The following is a 22,606-nucleotide window of genomic DNA, read 5'->3' on the forward strand; positions in this document are numbered from 1 at the left end:
AAAGCACCAAGTTCTTTTCAATAATTCTTTATTTTCCTCATCACTTTCTATTGTAAAATTTGTGGGGGGAAAATCCCAATGTCTCACAAAACCAGAAACAGAAGTATGTGCACTAAGACCCAGGAGCATGACTATAAGCAACTACGGAACTTTTGCATGAGATAGCCATTTGTAAGGATCCAGTGAGACTCTACTCTGCTCCATTAACCTATCAGTCTATCTTATCTATTCTCATGTCCATCCATCCATCCATCCAGTCACTTGGAAACCAAATTATTTTATTTTCAGAGTTGTCAAATATATTTTGGATTATATATTTGGTTGGGCAAGTTTCTTTTTGCTAACCCCCCAGATTTATCACATAGTCTTTCATAAGAATTTTAGAATCTGCTAATAAAGTTCAACTACAAATGCTGTTGGAGTTGTCTGACTGAAATCATCTCTTCAGAAAAGAGGAAATCACAAAGTTTAAACTAACCAAGAAGCTTCAGTCTTGGGATTATAATTACCACTTTGATTTTGGTTCCTTTGTCACCTTAGAGACAAATTCCAAAGTGAAGGCTGAGGTTTCTAAAGTCTCTTTTAAAAGAGGTGCATGCAAATTCAGAGCGTCTGTTATTGACCACAGAAAACAACAAAAGGAGATATTCAATAAGCCTATTCAATAAACCTGCAGGGCAGTTAGGGCTTCAGGAGGACCAAAGACAGAAAAATTGAAGGAAGTAGCTAAGCTAGCAGTAACAATGGGTTTGGGTCAGGATGGTGAAATAATTGGCATCATTAGTTCCTGTCATACACTAGAATCTCTGCTAGTAAGAAGGACCCCAAGTAGGATGATAGTAGGAACACTCCCTATCCTATAATATTGTCGAAAATAGCCTGTGACAAATGAGCCTGAGTGGGCCTTTCTGACATAACCAGGATGGCAGTGCCCAATAAAAGCTAATCAATTTGGATAGCCCGGCTCCAGCTTACTGAGTGCTTGGTGATAACCAAAATATAATGACAACTATTTAGAAGTCCTTGCAAAGAAAAGTGGCAATGATCTCAACTTAGTCTATAAATCAAGACTGAGTCAAGCTTACAGCACCTAACAAAAGCCTAGAGATCACAGCAGGTGTCTGATTGTTCTACCATCAGCTACTCCTGCTGATATGCAGACACTGGGCAGTGCTGGGTGACCCCAGTAGGAAATCCCCCAAAGCTGTGTGGCTTCAGGGCCTATTCAGCACCAGAAGTTGGGCCTACTGCCTCTATATTCCGACCTGGAAAGTCCCTATGCCATGGCCCTGGCATCCACAAAAAAATCCAGTCATTTGCCTGACATCATGGAAATGTACTAGTTCACGCAGAGGACCTAGTATGTGGGCTCATCTATTTGTGGAAAGAGGTAGTTCTTTCCAAAATTACTGAGTCAGAAATTTTACCAGCACTAGATTTCTTTTTAAGAAAAAGGGAAAAAAAATTAAGTTGGATAAACAGGATGAGTACTGTATCTCCTTCCCGAAGTGGGGCGGGGGGGGGGGTGCTAAACATAGCTGGGAATATTGGTTGGGAAGAATTGGGGTGGAATTTTTTTTTTTAATTTAAAACATGTGCAAACCCTTCAGTTACTTAATTTTAAAGCATTATTAGATAAGACAAAGCAAGACAACTCAGTGACTTTACTAATTTGTTATGCCAGTGTGCATTCAAAGAGAGGATTCTTTCTTTGAAAATAAATATAAATGTACTTCCAAGTTGGTCCTAAGACAGTTTCACTAAAATCAGGAAGTCAAGACCACTTGGCTGAAGTTCCTCCTAGTACTATCTGTGTTTATGTTTTAAAAGATAATTATTAATACTTAAAATTAAGCAGAGAACACAGCAGGTATGAATAGTTCTCACACATGTCTCAAAACTCAATTTCTAGTGAAATACATGGTAAAGCATAAAACACCCTACAGCTTTCCTTACGTGAAACTGGCATAGTTTGTGGAGTGCACATTTTCAAAAGTGAGAAACACTATGTAGTTTGCTATATATTTCAAGAGTAGTGAAGATCAAATTGCCTTCTGAAAGGCAAATCACTGTTCATCGTAAGGTTATAGAGGTACCAGAGTAACAAAAAATTCTAAACCTAGAACAATGGTTATTTCTAGGAAAAGTACCAACCATGCACCTAGTCTTAGTGATTCAATGTCTTTAGTTTTGAGTTTATTAATGTGAAAAAAAATGCAAGGGTTGAATAAGATGATATATGAGTCCCTTTTCACTGCAACATGATTATCAGAGCTATAAAACTGACTTACAGTTACTTATCATACAGTTAAGAACTGCAAAGGTTACTAATGACAGGCTATGGCCACGAGGTATCATCTTTGTCCCTCATTTATTTATTTCAACAAACATTCAGGAAAGTATACTGAGCACCAATGTTACATGTAGGCAGAATACAAGATTAAATGACAAAGAATCTCTGCCTTCAAGGTTCAGTTTAATCATGGAAGACAGATGTACAAGCAAATGACAACAACACAGGGTATGATGAGAGCAGGGGCTGTAGGAAGTTGAGAGGAAATAAGTGGCAGGACATGAGTCTGGATAAGGAAGTAATGACCACATTGAGAAGGACCAGGAATGTGATGCCACAAACTTGGACAGTATGTTACAGGAGGTAAGGCTGGCATTTTAAAGCTTCTAAGCCTGGAAATGATGCGGATCAATTTACATTTTGGAATTGCTTGAGCAGGAATATAGATTGGGTGGTGGGTGGTGATGTCGGGAGAACAAAGGAGGGAGGAAAAGAATGAAAGTGAGGTTTCCCTCCCTTTAGGAGAGAAATAAAATGATACAGCACGTTATGAGGAGACTTGAACCATGGCAGGAGTGGAAGTAATTCCTGAGACAGTCAGATTTTGGAGGGAACTGAAAGAGTATTGATAAGTGGTTGCTAATGTCCAAAAAAGATAATCCGTTCTTTCTCCCAAGCGTTACGGAGCAGCCCCGATATAAAAACGTGTTGCCTGGCTGTGGGTCCTCACCCAAGCGCTTAAAAGGGATTTATTTGTACTCCACTACAGGCACACACAAAAGGTTAATAAAAGGTTTATTTACAAGGAAAAGGGAAATGAGGAAATGCACAACTCGGGGAGAAAATGGGGAAATAAAGTCTTTAATGCTTCCTATCCGATCCGCCAACCTGGAACCCAAAGGCACCCCAAGAGCTGGCCAAGCTCTGTGAGCTGGCAGAGCGCCAAAAAAGGGAACCCCCTCCCCCCCAAAAGCCCACGTGTCTGGTTTTATACCAAACCTGGCTGCTTAACCCCACCCTCAGGTCCCAGCCACCTTCCCTTTGGTGGTGATGGATTTGTCTCTCCCAATGTCTTTTGGATTTGGTCTGGAGTGGGGGTGGAGTCCACAAAGCCTGTATGGAATTAGCTTTAGGCCATCCTTTTCCCCCTAACACAAGGATAAAAAGCACAGATGTAGAAATGCAGATTTTAGGTATTCTAGTATAGTAGTTCTCCCCCTCTTCTCAATATAATGCAGAACCTACAGGGCCTCCCCGGTGGCGCAGCGGTTGAGCGCTGGGTTGCAAAGCTGCACGCAGCCTCTGCAGCGCCGGTTCGATCCCCGGCTGCTCCCCAGCCACCGGAGGAGGGTCCCACATGGTGCGCAGACCTCTCCTGCCGCCCGCTGCTCCCCTCAGCAGCGTACTTCGGTCCTTCTGCCTGTTCTGCTCCCCACTCTGACTCTGGTGAATTCTCTCACCCTCCCGCGCTTCTGACTGTACCCAGTGCTTGTATAAATAAAACAAACAAACAAATAAATAAATAAATAAAGCATGCCTCTATTAAAAAAAAAAAAAAAGAATTAAAAAAAAATGCAGAACCTACAGCATTAAACTCTAATATTCACTCATCATCAGTGGGTGACAAATGTCAAGCACAGAGCCCAGCGCAGATAGACAGGGGCTTACTAATGTGGGGTGAATGAGATGGGTTAGTGAGCAAATGAAACCAGTAGATACATGTGCAGCAGCTGACTAACCCCTAGCTCGCTGGTCATATCAGCAATGATTTGATGAAAAGAGAAGTAAGGAAAGACTTTTCAGAACCTCAGTAACTCCTGGTACCCCCACCCCAACCACTGCAATTTTTATGCCATATCAGCAACGAGCTTCACTGTCCTTTCTGAAACAATGGAATGGACAGTTGGGTTATTACATAAGATCTGGCCACTCCCCACAAGTGGACTGTGACAGAGAATGCTTGCTCCTTGCTTTTATCTGGGCCCTAAGGAGGGCACTTCTATCTAAGAGCAAAAGTGTTCAGTCACCACAGAAGTGCCACAGACCACATGGGCATTTGTATACATTTTTATAAGGCAACAGCAACATCTACTCTCAGAAACCATTATCTTTACTCGAATATAGATAAAATGGAAAGCACAGAAAGGTAGCTCAGTTAGACACTGTCCTCCTAGTAAAGACTATTAGCCAGAAATTAGAAAATTCTGTCCACCTTTTAATTATGACCTCCTGATCCTTTCAGATATTCCCAGCAGTGAGTTTGTGGCACTAAAAAACAACCTGGAAATCTCATCATTCATTCCATACCCATAGTTGTACAAAACATTACACCCCTGCAAATGTTACCTACAGTAACAATATGTCCTTCCTGATAATTAACTGCATATGAGCCAGGTGATATGCTGAACCATCTCCCACATCATCCCATTTGATCCTGATCTTCCTTCATGTTAACCCTAAGAAGTGGCACATAAAGCTACTGTCCTTTTGAATGGAAAACAATGGGGCTGAGAGAAAACAGGCATCTTAGACAGCGATAAACCACCCATATCAGTCCTTCAGACTCAGCATCCAGGACTCTGTACCACTCCCCAGAGGCACCCCTCTCAAACCATGTGAGGGTTGTGGGCAGCTACTTCTGAAACATCTGAGACACAAAAGTTGACAAGACTTGCCTCAGGTTCCTCGTCTGGAAGTGGAGCCAGGTGAGTCCAGCAGCAGGCTCCGGGTTCCAGGCCTCCACCGCTGCCTCTAGTACTGGACCTGTTCCCTGAAACAAACCAAAGCCACACCACGGCATCAGCAAAGTACACAGTCCCCACCCTACTTTCAAAACGTCAAACACAAAATGGCTTTGTCAACACAGCATTAAGGTCATGAGGTTTCAAAAAAGAACAAAGACTTAGTAAAATTTGTTTTGACCTGTCAAGACCACCTTCACCTCAGGTCATAAAGGAACTAGTTTGGAAAACCATGGTTTGCAGATTTCTAATGTGCATGTTGATTTTTGTTTTCCCAGTATTTATCTATGTGTTTCTTCCACAGCCCACATGCACGCAACTGCTAAAGTTTTCAGGACTTATCAAGGACTTGAGAAAAGATTAAAGAGCCATTTTCTGCCCCCAAACCATAGAGAAAACAATGTCTACAATTAATCCTCACAGACTCCACTGCCAAGTGGCAAGCTGGTGTAACATTCCTCTGGTGCACCTTATGGGTGCATGTGTGCATGCATGTGTTTGCACACGAGTGTGGCAGAAGGAGGAGTGAAGATGGTAGTGGGAAACATGATGAATAAATTATATTTGGGAGGTTCATGTTGGTAAGGAACTTCCATCTCTTACAGCATTTGGCTGCTGACAAGATGATCCCACCCTTGAATACAAGGAAGCTGCACCCAGTCTCACAAAGCACAGAGTCAATCACCCCAGACAGAATCTGGACTTCCCTCCAAGACAAATATGGAATTCAATCTTTGTGTGGTGCCGTGAATGCAGCTAATTAATTTGCAATCCCTCAGTATGACCATACAAGGGAGGGAAAAGGGCTACTTCTGAGTCCTTCCTTGAGGGGGAAGCAATAGAGGAAAAAGCATAATATCTAAATCCCATAGCAAAGTTTGAAAACTTTTCCATTAAGATACACACCCTGGCTGAGTCATCAGCCTCACACCCCACAGTGGATCACCTCAGTACTAACTACCTTCCCTCTACATGGTTGTTCCAACTCTGTTAATTCTACTCAAAACAGAATAGGTAAAAAGCTAGAACTTGTTTCATTCTTTTTGCTTAGTCATTTAACCCTATATTTTTTAGAGTAAATGCACTAACCTTAATTCACTTAAGCACATGATCTATAGCTAAATGAATAAAGAAATCAAACCACAGCTGAGTGAAAATTATATCTGAAAATACTCAATAGCCAAAGCAGTAATAGCAACCTAAAGAAAACTGCTTCCTGAAGCAATGAGAATGGTTTAAATTCCACATAACGTTATGAGGAGGTAAATTCTCACATCCTAACATTAATGAGTAGAAACTTCCCAACTATGATTAGCATCTCCCAAGCAGCGGTGGAAGAGTTCCCATATCCTGACTATCCAAGTTCAAAAACGTGCCGGAGCCCCTTCTATGTGTTTTCAAAACTAATCATCACTGACTACTCTCCCAATATTTGAATACAGCATATGGGGGACTGAATGAAAGGTTCTGGATTTCCTGACAGCTTTCACAGGCCATCATCTACTCACAGTGTTCCGCCTCTGCTCAGGGGAAACCTGTCCCCACCAACCTCCAGCAGGCAGCTCCAGCACTACACCTGCTCTACCTTGACCCCCTCTCACTACGTCGAAAATGAGTTTGCCATTCTCTCACCATCACATAAAAAAATACAAAAAAATGCAGTTTTAGAATTCTCTTAAAACTAAAATAAGATTCCCACTTCTTCAGATAGCAAGTAGATGATTATCTTGTGAATCTACTTATAAGACTAATAACTAGACTGCTTGAGCCCCTCATCCCACTCTTGCTGTGTGAGCTGAGCCAGTTACTTCATCTGTGTGAGTTTTGGTTTTCTCATCAAATCAAAGGGGCTCTTGGCAGTGCCTGTAGTGCATTTAGAATAGTAGTTGACACATGATAAGTGGTCAGTTTGTAGAAACTATTATCATCATTACTGCTGCTATCATTGCTGCTGTTAACTTGACAATGATACTGTGAATATGTCCCTTTACTCTTCTTCCAGTGAGTGAAACAATCTATCACAAATAAATTAGATCTCTGAGCAACCACTAAGCTAAAGAAAAGACTACCTTGACAGTTAGTTTGGTTAGCAAGCTACACATTCCGAGGAACTTCATCAGTGACTTAACACCAAGAAGACTCAACTATAATAACAGTTTCAGATCTATTTGTCTCTCTTCTGGGCAACTGTGGCTGATTTCAGATGCCACTAAGTTATGAGTACTAAATCTGTGAAGCCATGAAGCCAAAAATGTTTTCTCTTCAAAATAATCACAACACATTTGGAGAAATGAATGCATTTATAAACAGGCTACAACACAGAAAATAAATCAAAATATAGTAATTGGAACAGGGGGTAAAACAGGTTCATTTTTCATGGGGGTTAAAAAAAGAAATAGCATTGCCAACCCCCCCCCCAAAAAAAATGATACTGAAGACTGAAAAGTTAGAGGTCATGAACTATAATATATGCACTGTGAATACTTTAGTCATGAATATGTAATCAAGATTTTATTTAAAATAATTTACATATTAAGGGAGCCTCCCTGGTAGCACAGGGGGTTGAGCACAGCTCTGTGAAGCTGGCCGCAGCCTCTGCAGCACGGGTTCAATCCCTAGCCGGCCAGGGAGATATCCACATGGTATGGCAGACCTCTCCCCTGCCTTACCTGTGGCTCCCCTCAGCAGTGTTTTTGGCCCGTCTGCCTGTTCTGCTCCCCACTCTGTCTCTGGTGAATCCTCTCACCCTCCTGCACCTCTGGCCTGTACCCCAGTTGTTGTAAGCAAAAATAAATTAAAAAATCTTTTAAAAATAGATATTAAGGAAGGGGATAGATATATAGATATACAGGAAGGGAAAATACATTAACATGATAGAATTAAAAATAACGAACTAGCTTAAAATATTTGCAATTCATAATAACAAAGAGTTAAATACAACACGGTATTAATAGCTATTCTTAAACAGTCCTAACTATGTATCGGATACTATTCCAAACCATATACACATATCTTATATACATGAAGAAATGCTACTGAGTCAATAAGAAAAAAACACAAACAACAATATTGAAAGAGGGCAAAAAATCCCAAGGAGGAATTTCATAGACAAGAAAACAAATGGTTCATAAACATAATGAAAAATGCTAAACTACACTTCTAATCAGGGAAATGGAGAGAAATCCCCAACAAGATATCACTTTATACCCTAGATCAGCAAAAACTTAAAAGGTTTTCGATACCTAGAGTGGTTGAGGAAGGAGAACCACGGGACTCTACTCCATGCTAGTGAGGGCAGAAACTGGTAAAGCACTTTGGAGCCCAGCTCACTCCTCACTGCTCAGGCAAGCTGAACACACACACACCAGTGGTCAGACCCACTGCACGGTATGTGCCACAAAGATGCGCCTGCACCAGAAGCAGAAGCACATTTAAACAATGACCACTGGAACTCTGTTCCCACAGACCAAAGTACGGCAAACGACACAACTGCCCATCAGCAGAGATGGAAGGACTATATTCACCAACTGAAAACTACACAACATCGCAGACACACAAAATCCAAAGGGAAAAAAAAAAGCAAGCCACAGACGAATACCCACTGTGTGTTTCCACATATATAAAGTTCCGAACCAAGTAAAATAACCTAGTACTGATTCATGGGAGAACGGGCACACTGGGCTTAGGAGGTAGGAATGCCCCAACATTGTGAAAGATATTCTGGGGTCCACTTGGCTTATACTTACAGTGCACCTGTCTTCTATTCTGCCATGAAACACCCTTCAACATTTGAAGAAACAACTTAACACACAGTCCTTTCAAGTGAGTTGTAGACAAGGATACATAATGAATTCATCATTGAAACAATGAATTCCTTCAGGAAGTAACTACTAAAAAACCTGCAACAAAATCAAAACCCTGAAACTTTAAGAGAGTCAAACTAATTCACAAGCAGGAAAACAACAAAGTAACAAAGTGAAGCATCAATCGTCAGCACGTGTCCTACAAAGCATTTTTTTCTTACAAGTCTGAGGGGGAAAGGGGCTGTGGGAGAAAATAAACCTGGGAAATAACTGGTCAAATGTGCAAATCTCCTAGCAAAGGAACAGAATTTACTGAATTCTGACTCTGGAACCTTTTTCCTTTTTCACATGGTGAATAATATAGTGATTTTTTTTTTTTTTTTTAGGACTTGAGTTTCCTCCAATTAAAGGGAAAAGTGATTCTAACAGAGGTGGTGCTAAATAAAAGATGAGGGCAAGAAAGAGGGAAAAGCTCAAGCAAGGGTGCTCAGACAGCTCAGTCCTCAGCAGCTAACTGTCTACACCAAATCTGACTGTCTACACCAAATCTGATTGGGGTTAAAACTCCCAACCAGACAGGAACCTTCAGAACAAACTTAATGTCTCCATAAAGTGTGACAGGAAAGATCTACACGGAAAATAGAGAACCATTTCCAGAACTTTTAGGGTCATGGTTGACTAACAGACAGGGGGCTCAATGAGACCTACAGCACAGAATCTGTTTGAAAACAGATCTGTCCATTAAGACTCACACAGGCAATGCCCTCATTACAGTCAGAAGTATATGGAAAGACATCATCGTCAGGTTTCTGGGCAAGCATTGAATCAAAATTAAGAAACTAAGAGGAAGTGGATATTCAATGGTCTTTTCATCTAATTAGTAATTGGGTTTTTTGTTTTTTTTTTTTTTTTTTTTTTGGTGGGACCCTCGCGGCGGCCGGGGAACGAACCGGGGCTGCAGAGGCTGCCGGCAGCCTCGCAGCCCAGCGCTCAACGGTTGCACCACCAGGGGAGGTCCATCAGTAATTGTTTTTTAATTAAATAACTACTATGTCCATGTGCTTTTCTAGGTGCTAGGAATACAGAGGTCTCTGTTCTCAGAGAGTTGATATCTTAATAACAGCTTAGAAGTATATATTTCCAGAAGTTTATTAAAATATGAAGAGCAAAAAAATTGGAAGCATTCCATCGTATATTCAACAGTAGAGCAAAGACTGAGTAATCATGGATCCAAATGAAAGAAAAATGTAGTTATTTTAAAAATAGTATTTGTAAGCAGTAATTCATGACACGGAGGAATTATCGTGATGCAGTATCAAATGACAACAGCAGCAGTAAAAGTGTGTCCAGAATACGATCAAGGTGCACGTGAATATGTGCACCCCACTAATACACTGTGCACCCTACCAACACACTCCACTGCGCATATGCGGCCCACCCCCTGCACACAGGAAAGCAAAAGGAGTTACCAGAGTACTGTGAATGATCACCCTTTTATTCCTTTATATCTTTTTGAATTTTCTAGAATAATAATATATGCCCTTCTATCACCACGGGGAAATAGTGCTTTTGAAGTCATTTCAATCGTAAGTGCCACTCAATGACCCTCAGCCTGCCCTGCCTGTAAGCTACATGGTAACAAGGACTGCATCTAAGGGGCATCCCATCTGCCCAGCCACACTCCACTCCACATTTCCTGCTGTCTCTTGAACATGTCCACTTCAACATCTAACATACAACTCAGAATGTATTATGACCACAAGAAAAGGCTTCACTATTTCCTCACAACCAATATTCTAGCAGCCTGTTTCTGTCCATGGCACTAACTTTCCTCCCAACCGAAAAGCTTTAGAAAGCAGCCTCAGGTTCTCTCTCCTCTCCTCCTTCCTGGGTTCAAGTTCATGAATAAACTGTCAAAAATCTCTCTTCTTTCCCACCAACTCTTCCTCCTCAACTTTCAGCACTCAAGGGCCGAGCAGCAGTAACATCAAAAGCCCCAGCATTCAGGAGCCTTCCCAACACCTTTCTCCCCACATCTGGATCACTGTTCCTTTGATACAACTGGGATGATGTCATTCCTTGGCTCAAAAACTTTTAAGGCTTTCTTTTCGAACACTCCAATTTATACCTCTATGCTTGGCTTTTATTAAACCCTGTAATTTTGCTCCACCCTAACTACTTAACTTTATTTTCCATTATTCACCGGTATACTCCCTCATCAACCAACAGACATGCCATAATCTCCCTGACCGCCACGTGCCAGAATATCTAAACTAAAAATGGTCTTTCTTTCCCCTCTACTTGTATTTATAGAACCTAATGAATTTTACCTCTTCTACAAAGCATTTCCTCATTTTCCCAATCTCATTTATGTTTCAATTTTCAGAGCTTGTCTAGCACGTCTTAGGAATCTTACAATGCCACATTTAATTCCTTACTCCTGTGTAAGAGGATCACTGTCACATCTGTTAGTCATCTTCCCAGTTCACACTGCTGTGGTCACCACCATACTTTCTTCTGTCCCCCACAATATTTAGGATGATGCATAGATCATAGAAAGTGCTCAGCATCTGTGGCTGGTCAGGCAGGAATGACCCACTTCAACTCCAGTCTTTCTTTAAAATGTGTGAAGGATTTAGGAAGGTCAAGCACCATCTAAGGGATATAATGAGACTCTTGAAGCGTATTACTTTGGAGGCCCTTCATGAATAATGCTGTAGGGATAGCAGGGTCCCTGGCCCATACCAGGGACAACAGAGAGTTCTAAGGAATGAGGATGGGTGTTCTCTAGTATCTTCCAAGGAAACTCACAAGCACCTTCCAGTTTCCATGAAAACAGGCACTCTGACTAGAATGAGTATCAAAAGAGACTCAAACAAAAGACCTAAGCAGAGCCCTGCTTTATTTATCAGAAGGTACTGCATAAATCACCAAATCGCAGGAGTCTCAGTTTAACTTAGGAGGTGTCCGTTCCTTAAGAGATGGCAAATGCCAACTGAGAAAAAAATATTTTCATGGGCATATTAGTAGAACCCACACTTACAAGTTCTTAGGAGCCTTGAAAAGGCATTCTTCATACACTGTACTCCACTATCTGATCTTTCCTAAAGAGGGCAAAATGGACACAGCATCATTGAATAAAACATAACAAATCCTGCCTTAGTCTGAATCCACTTTAAGCACACATACCTATATTATTCTAAAATTAAGACCTACTTCAGAAACTAACTGCTCATTTTATGAGTTTCCTTGTGTGGAAAACTTATTATTTTAGAGTGCTTAATCTAGCAAAATGTCTATAATGTTATTTTAACTTACTCATTTTGTATTAATTAAAATGTATATGGAATTCACAAAACAAGTAAGTTAGTTTTACACATTTCAATTTTTAAAAGTTGGGCTTTAAAGACATAATTTTTATTTGATTTCAATGTATAAATGGCTAGTCTCTCAAAAGGGATTATTATTGTCTGGGGCTCTATGATCCAAATACAACTATTTTGAGAGAGGGACTGATATGCAACTTCTTATAGTGTTAAAGAATAGTATAAATGGTACCTGGATGTCTGGGTCATACCTTAATATACAGGTACCTCCACCAGACTCTTGGCTGATGAGGAAGTATATCTTACTGAAACTAAGAAATAAGTATTTTTACACAGAGACTTGCTGCTCCTAATGATAGTAACATTTACTGAATGCTTCTGTGTGCCCGGCACACGCTGCACACATTCATGCCAAGTATGCCCTATGTTCATATACACAACTCTTAAGACAGTTTCTGGCAAATCATAAACCTGCCATAAAACTTTATCACCACCATCTTCATATCATGGATTTCTGAAGAGAGGATTAATGGCTATACCCCCATTCTACAGATATGAAAGTCGGTTAGGAGCACTCATAATTACATTTTTCCAGCTCACACAGTGAAAATAATATATCCTTGCTTCTAATCACTGTGTAATTTTAATTCATTGATCAAAGGGACTTTAAGTATAAAATGGAGGAAGACACAGGGAAAGTACAGATATCACTTAACTATGAAAGAAGCTTGTCATACTCTGAAAAGATGACAATGATCTAGCAAATCCTTTGTTGCAGAAAAAGAAATGGAGGGGTGTAGAAAATAAAATGATCTTAGGCACTTGCAAACTTAGGTCCAGAATAGGGGTATTAAACAAAGAAAGAAACTTGATATAATGCAAATAAATAATGTGCAAAATAATTAATGTAATTAATGATTTAGGCATCACTGAGACTTCATGGGACAGGACTCAGAACTAGATGGAGTAATGGGGGAAAGTGAAAGCCTAAAGAATTGCTGATTTGGAATCATCTAGAGATGAAACTGACATTGAAATAAACTGAGTGGTGATGGAACTTTGACTTATGGGATATTTGCTAGAAGTCTTTCACAGCTAAAAATCAAGGCATCTTACAACTGCCTTGTAAGCCATCTCTCAAATAAGGGAAGAAATATTCCAGATATGAATGTGACTACTGGCAAGAAATGAGCTGATTAAATGGAAATATTGGGACACCTGAGAGCAATTAACAATGGAGCTCTGAAGTTATTACATGGCTGGTAATGAGAATGTGCGGTATAATTAGAAAATACAAACCACAAGTTCAGAGAAAAAGAAAAGTAAATCCTACCTGAAATTCTAAAAGGGAAGACACGTCATGTTTTCAGAAGTGCTCAAGAACAGAATTCCAGATCAACAAACTTTGTTTGATTAAACAAACATTTACTAAGCACCACTATGTAGAACTGATCTTGACACAGAGGATACAAGTGGTACAAGAAACCTGCCATTATGGAGCGTCCACTCAATGGGGAAAGGGAGAAGAGTGCAGGGGCAGAGAGAGGCATTAAATAAGGTCAACAGGAAAGGTTCCACGGAGTAGAAAGTTTGAATGAGGTGAAAGAGTTATTCCAAAACCTGAAACAAGAGGGTACCACACAGGGGACAGTAAAATATAAGGGCCTGGAGGCTGAAGTGTGTAAGAAACAGCGAGGAGATAAGTTGTGGTGAGCAGGGTGAGTGAGGGGGAGAGGTAAGCCAAAGAGTTCAGAGGTTAGAGAAGTTAGAATGTGCAGCAGTGCTGAGAGACTGGAAAGACTTCCTATTATTCCTGAATTACACACATAAGAATTCAGACTAATTGGGCTCTGTTAGACTAAAAATCAGTGGGCAGTACCAATATTTTACTAGGTGTTGCGAGGCAAACACAAAGGAAGGAGAAAACATGATTACAGACCTGGAGACAATGTGTCCATTTGAAACTCTGTTGGGAGTAAATTATAAACTGAAAATGAATTTAACAGAATAACAAGGGAAATGTTCTATCTTTACTGGACTGGTCTTTATCGATGGCATATTCAAACTGGGTTGTAAGTAATGCCTAAAGCTACATCACTAGACCTGTGGGGTGGTGTGTGTGTGTGTGTGTGTGTGAGAGAGAGAGAGAGAGAGAGAGAGAGAGAGAGAGAGAGAGAGAGAGAGATGGGAAGGGGGAGGGGGGAGAGAGAGAGAGAGACTGGCCTGGCATAAAAAAATGGAATTCTGGTCATAAACTGCAAAGGTATTAATGATGGAGAAGGGGAAATTCTGAAGACTGGCTGTACACAGAGCTCACCAATGAACTCAGATATTTTTTTAAAGATAAAGGAGGCACGTGTAGCTCAGATACCAACAAAAGAAAGAAGATGACACCAGGAAGTTAAAAGGCACATGGTGAGCCAAGATTCAGAAAGCCATTAAGGGCTACAAAAGAGGCTTTGAAATTTGTGTCTAGTAGAAAAGAAGATCTAGAAAAGGCCTGGGTAAGCAGATTAAGGTAAATGGTGTAACTGATATATGACAAGAGGGAAAACAAAAGCCTCTGCTTCTACTTTGCTTTTTAAAAGCCTTACCCTTGAGTACCACCTAGAGTTGATATACTTCTATTTTACAACATCTTCCATATCACAGAGAACTGTCTAATGCACATCGCAGGGCCTGAGCCCTACCTCTTGTCTCAAGTCTAGCAGGAGGCTAGACAAACAAGGAGAGTGTGGGGGGCCCAAGATAGGGGAGGCCACACAAGTGCTGTCCTTCCCAGTATCCCCCACCCCCAAAGCAGTGCAAGCCTGACCTGCCCAGCTTACCAGGTCATGACGTGCACACCAATACTGCTGAAGGCTGTGAGGACGCTGTGATGAATGGTGGACAATGCAGACCAGAAGGCCTGCTGAAGGATGGGACACAAACAACCCAATCTTTCACAATGCAGAAAGAACATTACAAAAGTACATGGACATTACAAAATAGTAACCACTGTGCTTTCACATCCAGCCTGAGGAAAGTCTAGAACCAATAATAAGGCAGAAGTTCTTGACTAGTCATAGTGGGGTGATCACTGAAAATCAGCACAGACCCAGGAGGACAAATCTTGCCAAGTAACTTGATTTCTTTTGTTAGTAAATCCACAGGGCAATTGATCTCTGTGGCCTTTTGAAAGGCATATAACAAACGCCACTCTCCAATTCTTGGGGAGAAGGGGAAAAAAGGTGAAGAAAAATGGGTTGATAATAAATGTGTTCACTACCAGTTAGGCAACAAATCTCAAATGCTCATAAACAAGTGCTGTAAGACTCCCTGGGGCAGGGCCCAGTGATCTCCTTATCTATACGTGAGAATGACCAGGACCTGAAGAGAACAATACAGAGCAAGACAGCAGAATCAGAATCCCAGAAGATTTTTTACAGAAGATGAAGATTAACAAATGAAATTTAGTGGAGAAAAGGTAAAAAAAATTGTATTTGGATTTAAGAACTCCAACGCTAAAGTATAAATTGTGATAGCCTGTCACACACAGAAAGAACCACTAAAGTTTTGTGTTGACTCAAACGTGACACAAGTTAAAAGTGTGCATGGTTGCCCCACCAACTTCAGCACAGCTTAGACCTTGGCTAGGTAGACAGAGAAGGTCAGCAACAAGGCAGGGAACACCATGCTCTACATTGACTGGCCGGGTCCCCTGGAGAAGTTTACAGTACTTGGCACTACCCTGTAGTCAGTACAAAGGGGCAGAATAAAGTGCCCTCGTAAACTTGAAAATTAAGTCACTTTCAGGAAGTAATTGCAGCATGAATCAAACAAAGTGGTAGAAATAAGCTTTCAACATCAATAACTCCAAGAAAATGTGTGACTGAAAAGATTTGGGAACACCCAAGTTCAATAAAAAGTGAGCAGGGTGCAGTTTCTGGGAAATTGGGTTAGCAGGTGAATTAAGAAAACTGAAACCTTGTTAGTTGTGTTTTCTTCTGGCTCAAGAAAAGCTGTGTTAACAGAAGAGTGTTACATTAATGGTGGGGGAGGGGTGTGTGCAGGTATTACATTAATCTGGGTGGGGGTGCAGGTGTTATATTAATCTTGGGTGTGGGTGTTACATTAATATGGCGGTGCTGTGTTAACATTAACCTGGGGGGGGGGAATGCAGTAATTGAATGGCAAGGTTTTGCCTGTGTCCCAAAGCACTGTGTGAAGAGAAGGTAGGATGAGCAGCTCCAGAGCAGCCCTGAGCTGGTGGGCCACTAACAGAGGCTTGGTCCGCCTCCCACGGCTTCTCTCTACCAGGACTCCCAGCAAGATCACCCTTCTAGTCAGAAGACTGTCTTCCCACATTGATTCTTACTGGGTGACAGTATGCCGACCACATGACACAAGGTTCCATTTCCATTATTTGTATAACAGTTCACAGATAGAGCCATTAATAGACATAGTCATTTTAATGTCAATCTCTTGGTCACTTGCTACATGTAAGCAAATTCCCATAACACACACACACACACACACACACACACTCACACACACTTTTTACACTTACAGACCTGAGAAAACAAGGTCTATACTTTAAATATGACGATCCTTATCCACATAATACCCAAGTCCTGCCTCTCTCTATGACATCTCTCTCTACAAACAAACCACACATTTCTAAAAAGAAAACTAGCAAGGCGCCTCCCTGGTGGTGCAAGGGGTTAAGACGCAAACCATGAAGCTGTCCACAGTCTCTGCAGCACAAGTTCAATCCCCCTGGTGGCCAGGGAGCAACCCACATGGTGCAGCAGACCTCTCCTGACTCACCCACTGCTCCCCTCAGCAGTGTACTTCGGTCAATATGCCCGTTCTGTTCCCCACTCTGTCTCTGGTGAATCTTATCATCTTCCCGCACATCTGGCCTGTACCCCAGCTCTTGTATGCATAAATACATAAATCTTAAAAAAAAGAAAACTAGCAAAATATAACACATAGGGGGGTCATGTGCAGAAGGCAATATGCCTGAAATCCATGAGAGCTGAACAAATTGAACATACATTCCTAGCCTAAAACGGAGCAGATACAAGGTAGCCATCTTCAAATATCACTCTTGCGATATGAAATTTTTTCTAACTCTAAGATGAAGACTTTGAAAGATACATAAAAAAGAATTTGCCAATGAACACTGTACCATGCCTGGCACATAGTAAATGCTCAAACTGTCAGCTGTCCTTGCATTTCGGGATACAAAAAAATATAAAGAAAATATGAACAAGATGCTGTGGGAAAGGAGAGGCACCCAATCCTGGTGAAGGTGGAGATGCTTTAGTGGACTAACAAAGATAGCACAGGAAACCATCCAAAAGAGTGTGGGAGAGGGCATCCAAAAGGTGGTGAGACTGGTCTGGAGAAGCTGCAGAATCAGATCTTTGTTTTATGAAAACCCTTTTGACAGCCACACAGAAGATCCTGGGAGAAGGCAAGACTGGCAGCAGGGAGATGGCCACTTTAGGAATTTGGAGCCTGAGTGAAGGAAGATTCTGCCACTGGAGAAAGAGCAAAGATAGAATTCAAGAAGCAATAGAGGGACTTAAGAAATGACCAGGTGTGAGTAAGAAATGAGGAAGCATCAAGGATGATTTCCAGGACTATGACTTGAGCAACCAAACAGAGAATAGCGTCATGCACTAGAATAGGTAAGGAGCATGTGAAATTTCTGGGAAGGTAGCAAGCAGGTCTGCTCTGGACAAGATGAATCTGAGTGTTCCCCACCTGTGGAACACCCCCAGGTGGGGACACCTAGGAGACAATAAATGGCGTCTTAAGCTCAGAAGAAAGGCATAAGTCCAGTGGGCAGATGTGGAAGTGATAACCACAGCACAGTCAGTGAAGATGCCAGAGCATCTTACGGGAAAAAAGCAGACTTGGGGACAGAGGCTGCAGAACACCAACACTCAAGGCAAGGCAAGCTAGTTACCTGGTGGTCTCACAGCCTTGTCTTTAAGGAAGAAACTAACAATCAGGCCAAGACCAAACACCCAGTTGTCAGGGGTTTGAGGAATTCACAGCAGAGATTTTGACTAGATGACCTCAACAGCATCTTTCAACCCTGAAAATGAGTCAAAGACTTGAATCCAATCCAGTATGTCTTACAATCTGAGAAATAACTTTTCATCACTGTTACAGAAAAACTAAAAGCACACCTACTTTTATTCTTTGGTTTTGATGAAAAAGATGTTTCAAGGAATTAAAAGTTTCTTGCCTGACAATGCTGTTTTCTGAAAAGAGATGAACACTCAGTTTGCCTTGGCAGGAGAGCACAGACTTGAGTCCTGCCCCCGCTGGTGCCCGGCCACTAGACCCAATCTCCAACCTTACCTCTCTGGCCGGGCAGAGTATGAAACCCAGTGTCACCCACCTCTGTCTGGCCAGGACAAGACATAATCTATGAATGTAAGTCTTAATGGCTTTTACTATAATTCACAGAAGTGCCTGTAATTCTCACTAATATTTAAAATGTGTTGGTTTTTGTTCCCCTTTCTGCTCCATTCTAAAAACAGAGACTCCAGTATATATACAATTCTCTTTTATTAAACCCAGAAACATTTGACTAAAACAAACTGTCGTTTTTGGCACAGAGCCCGGGTCTTCAGAGACAGGACTACAGCAGTTAAGCATCATCTCGCTGGCACTGGCCCCACAGGTGCACCTGGCACAGGTGTTTCTGGACGGAGCTGACCCCTGGGAACTACACGTCCCCCTTTCCAGCCCAGAATCCCACCACTCTACATTCTTCTCTTTCCTCAGTTTTCACTTTCCTCCTGTTAGAGCCCATAAACTTTTACTGTCACCACTAATGACACTAAAGCTGACACAGCTGCCAACCCCCAGCCGAGAAATACAACCAGTATTCTAAGTGGAGCCTACACTTCACTTCTGGTTGTTCTTTGAAAACAACTCAGCTACATTCTGTCTCATTGGCTTAATGCACAGGACAGGAAAATTCTAGAATGAAGGCAATGTGGCTTTTTCATCCTGGCAGACCCCTCGAGATTGGACACAGAGCTCAAAGCCTTGTTTTGCGGGAGCAGGATTCTGCATAACAGAGTAAGGTGGGAGGGGGGCAGACTAGAGACAGTGGTGTCTACATCCGAAGTTCAAAGTCATGATAAGTTATTCAAACATAATAAGGGCTCCAGAAGAGAAGCTGCAGGCGGAGGGCAGGGGATGGGAATCAAGGCTGAACCAGAAAAAAAGCACCTATACAGCAGTTATGACAGTTGTGGGAAATTGTTAGGGTTCCATAAAACTTTATGATGAAGGTGCTGACCACAGGCCTTCCTCAAGCTCCTGACCCCAGGTCCTGGGCTACTTGCTCACCACACAACCATCACATAGGCCTCAGCATCCATCAAAGAGAAGGGTTTCAGAGGATCTCTCTCTCTGGATGTCTCTGATTAATAGCCTCATTACTTTTTCTGTTTAATTTCACAGAATGGAGGCAAGGACAATGGGTCACCACAGTCCTATGGTGCGAGTGGGAAGTGTAGCCAAGGGGCTTCCACTAGGCTGTGAGAGGCCACAGAAACACTTGCCTACAAAAGCTCAGCTCCTCAGCTAAATAAAATACTTTAAAACAGCAAACAAAAAAGTTACTTTGTAACATGTATCCTATCCAAAGTGCTCCAGGTTCTGTGTCTCTCTAAACAGTCTCTTATATCTCTGTGCTAGAAAGTTCTCCTGCAGCTTGGTGGCCTGAAAAACTCCCACTCACCCTTCAAGTTCAAGCTCAAACACTACCATCTCCCTGGGAAACATCTTTGATTCTCCAAAATAGGTGTTCTTTTTCCTTATATGAGCCCCACAATGCTCCTCCTATACAGCAGCTATTTCAATAGCTGAGAGTCTGTGGTCACCAACCTGCTTCCAGAGAGACTCCCATCACTGCATCTCCTGTACACATACCCACGCCATAGGTAATTCACAGTGGAAAAGCTCCTTAGGTCCATCCACCCAAGTCTCTGCTCTCCCAACCCACCCAGTTTACAGCTTCACCATTTAGCCTATAGATTGCTTATATCAGTCCCTTCATTAGTGGCCCCATTTCCGGTTGGTTCGTCCTCTTGAATCCATTCTACATACAATACCACCATGGTTGAAAGCTGAGATTGCAGAGAACGAAAGTTGAAAAACACCTGTTCTCAATGGGCTCCTATCCAACAGGGCAGAGAGAAGTAAATAACTAACATATAATTCATGGGGTGTCATGAGACATGTCCAGCACATGCTAATGCCTCTGCCTAACATGTCCTTTACTCTTCTGTGGTCAATTCATATTTCACATTCTGTAGGAAGCCTTCCTAATCCACACAGCCAGAAGCAATTCTTCCTCCTTCCTCTTTCCCTAACAGTGCCCTCCTACTCAACTTACTTTCTCTTTGAATTACTCCAATATTACATCTCTTACTGGACTGAACCTTTCTAAGTGGTACGGCAAGACACTGCACTCATCTCTATTCTGCCATGGCACCTAACACAGTGCCCTACACACAGGTGATGAATTGCAATTGTGATGATTAACCTCATGAAAACACTGTGACTCTGTGGTTCCTTTAGGACTTGCCAGTGTTAAGCATCAAATCCATGCAATTTGGGGCTTAAAAGTTTCCCCACTAGGGACAAAACTAGGAAGAATATTCTGTCTGGCTAGATCACAGTGGAGATATGGAGGATATCCAACCAGATTTGAAAGATGTGTCCACACGCAACAGACCTGTATGTAAAAATACAACAAAAGGCAACTCCTGGTGCTGGGTCACAGGCAGTCAGCTTTTGCTGACAAACACAGGAGAATCACAGGGGCCAAACTCAGAATGGGGGCTCCATGAACAGAGCAAGTCTGCGGACAAAAATGCCCACAATATACTGACACAAGATAACATTACAAAAATGGATCATTCGGTAAGCTTTCTGATCTCTCAAGAAATGCAAATTTCCAGAAATGCACGTTTATTACAGCTTGTCCATTTCCTGCAAGAAGGTTACAATAAGATGCTTCATCAGCCCTTGATAAGATCCCCAATTTCTTTAATTTCACTTTTGAAATTATATCTATGCTCCCTCCATCCCATTCCTTCACTGTAACTATTTGAGTTAAAACGCAAGCATTATTTGAGTTAAAATGCAGGGTGAAGTAGACAGCAGCCTACATCATAAGAATGGAGGACTTTTAACATTTCAAGATGAAGAACTCAGAACTAAAATTCCAACTTCTCGACTTTGAACAAAAAAGTTCAAGGCTCAAAACTGTTAACACCTTTTGAGAAAACACTGTGCTACAATGATATCTATCTGCTCCTAAGTGGCCTGAATGAAGTCAAAACATTTGATCCTATCATTTTCTTCAGCACCAAAATTGCTGAGGGCAAGAACTGTGTCTCATCAACTAATTTCATAAGGCCCTAACAAATCGCCCGTGGCAGCTTTTCCTCTTATGTCTGGAGTTTAAATTCAGGCTTTGCCTCTTCTTTTGAAAGCTGAGACAGTTGCTTAATCTGAGTTCCTCTCTTCTGAGATGGTCAATGGATGTGAGAGCATTATTATTGTCACCATATCCTCACTGCCTATACCCGTGACCACTAAGGGGAATGAGTAAGAAAATGAGCAAAAAACTTTCTAGATTGTAAAACACAATACAAATATAAGGTGTTACTAGTAATAGTCTTTTTTTCCCTTTTACTAGTAATAGTCTTCAAAGGAACTCTCTCCAAGAGCAAGTCCTCTCCAAAGAAATCTGAAGATGCCTGAGTTATTTCTGTGTATTTTGCCATGATTGATATGCAAAACTGTCAATAACTCCTAAAAATGGGAGGGGGAAGGAGAGAGAAAGACAATTCAGGTGGGATTAAAGAAAGAGGTAAATCAAACAGCCAAAGAAATATTTTGGGCATAAAATAAAACTACATAAGAGAAAGCAAACTTGGGTCTCCGAAGCCAACGTCTGCCTCCTCATTGGCCCCTTCACCTCACTAGGCTGCAGCTTCCTCACTTGTTAGGAGACAGAGTTACAGTAAGGGCTGCTGTGGGGGTGAACTGAGATGATGCTTGTATAATGTGCCTAACATGATGCCAGGAACATAGAAAGTGATAAGCAAGCAGTTATTGTTGTGAATAAAATTATTATTAGACCTGTACCCCAACTGGTGATACTCAGGAAGAAAATAGGAGCCACACACATGTCAGAGGGGCAGCGGCCAAACAGCGAGCTAGGTCTCTACATTCCTGTTGGGAGGAAAATCTGAAGAAACATAGATTACACAAATTTTTGTATCTAGTGTGAAAAGTTACTTACACTGTCTCCAGGACTAGAGAACTGTAGTTAAAATCTCCCAAGTTATAAAAGCAGAATAGCAATGACTGTGCGGAGAGAGAAAAAGGTGGGGGTGGTAGTGGGGAGTGCTT

At 41.6% G+C, this 22,606-nt stretch overlaps 1 protein-coding gene across 1 annotated transcript in view; it reads right to left on the bottom strand.

The window, feature by feature from the left end:
* The window catches only part of STK38L (serine/threonine kinase 38 like), a 68,014-nt gene that overhangs the window by 40,548 nt on the left and 4,860 nt on the right, over nucleotides 1–22,606 (bottom strand). The window contains exon 2 of the mRNA XM_037514192.2: nucleotides 4,969–5,063. The gene's annotated coding sequence lies outside the window, so the exon portion shown is untranslated. The remainder of the gene's footprint in view (nucleotides 1–4,968; nucleotides 5,064–22,606) is intronic.

This window comes from Talpa occidentalis, unplaced genomic scaffold (genome assembly GCF_014898055.3).
Source record: "Talpa occidentalis isolate TD23 unplaced genomic scaffold, MPIMG_talOcc4v2.1 talOcc4.16, whole genome shotgun sequence".
NCBI lineage: Eukaryota > Metazoa > Chordata > Mammalia > Eulipotyphla > Talpidae > Talpa > Talpa occidentalis.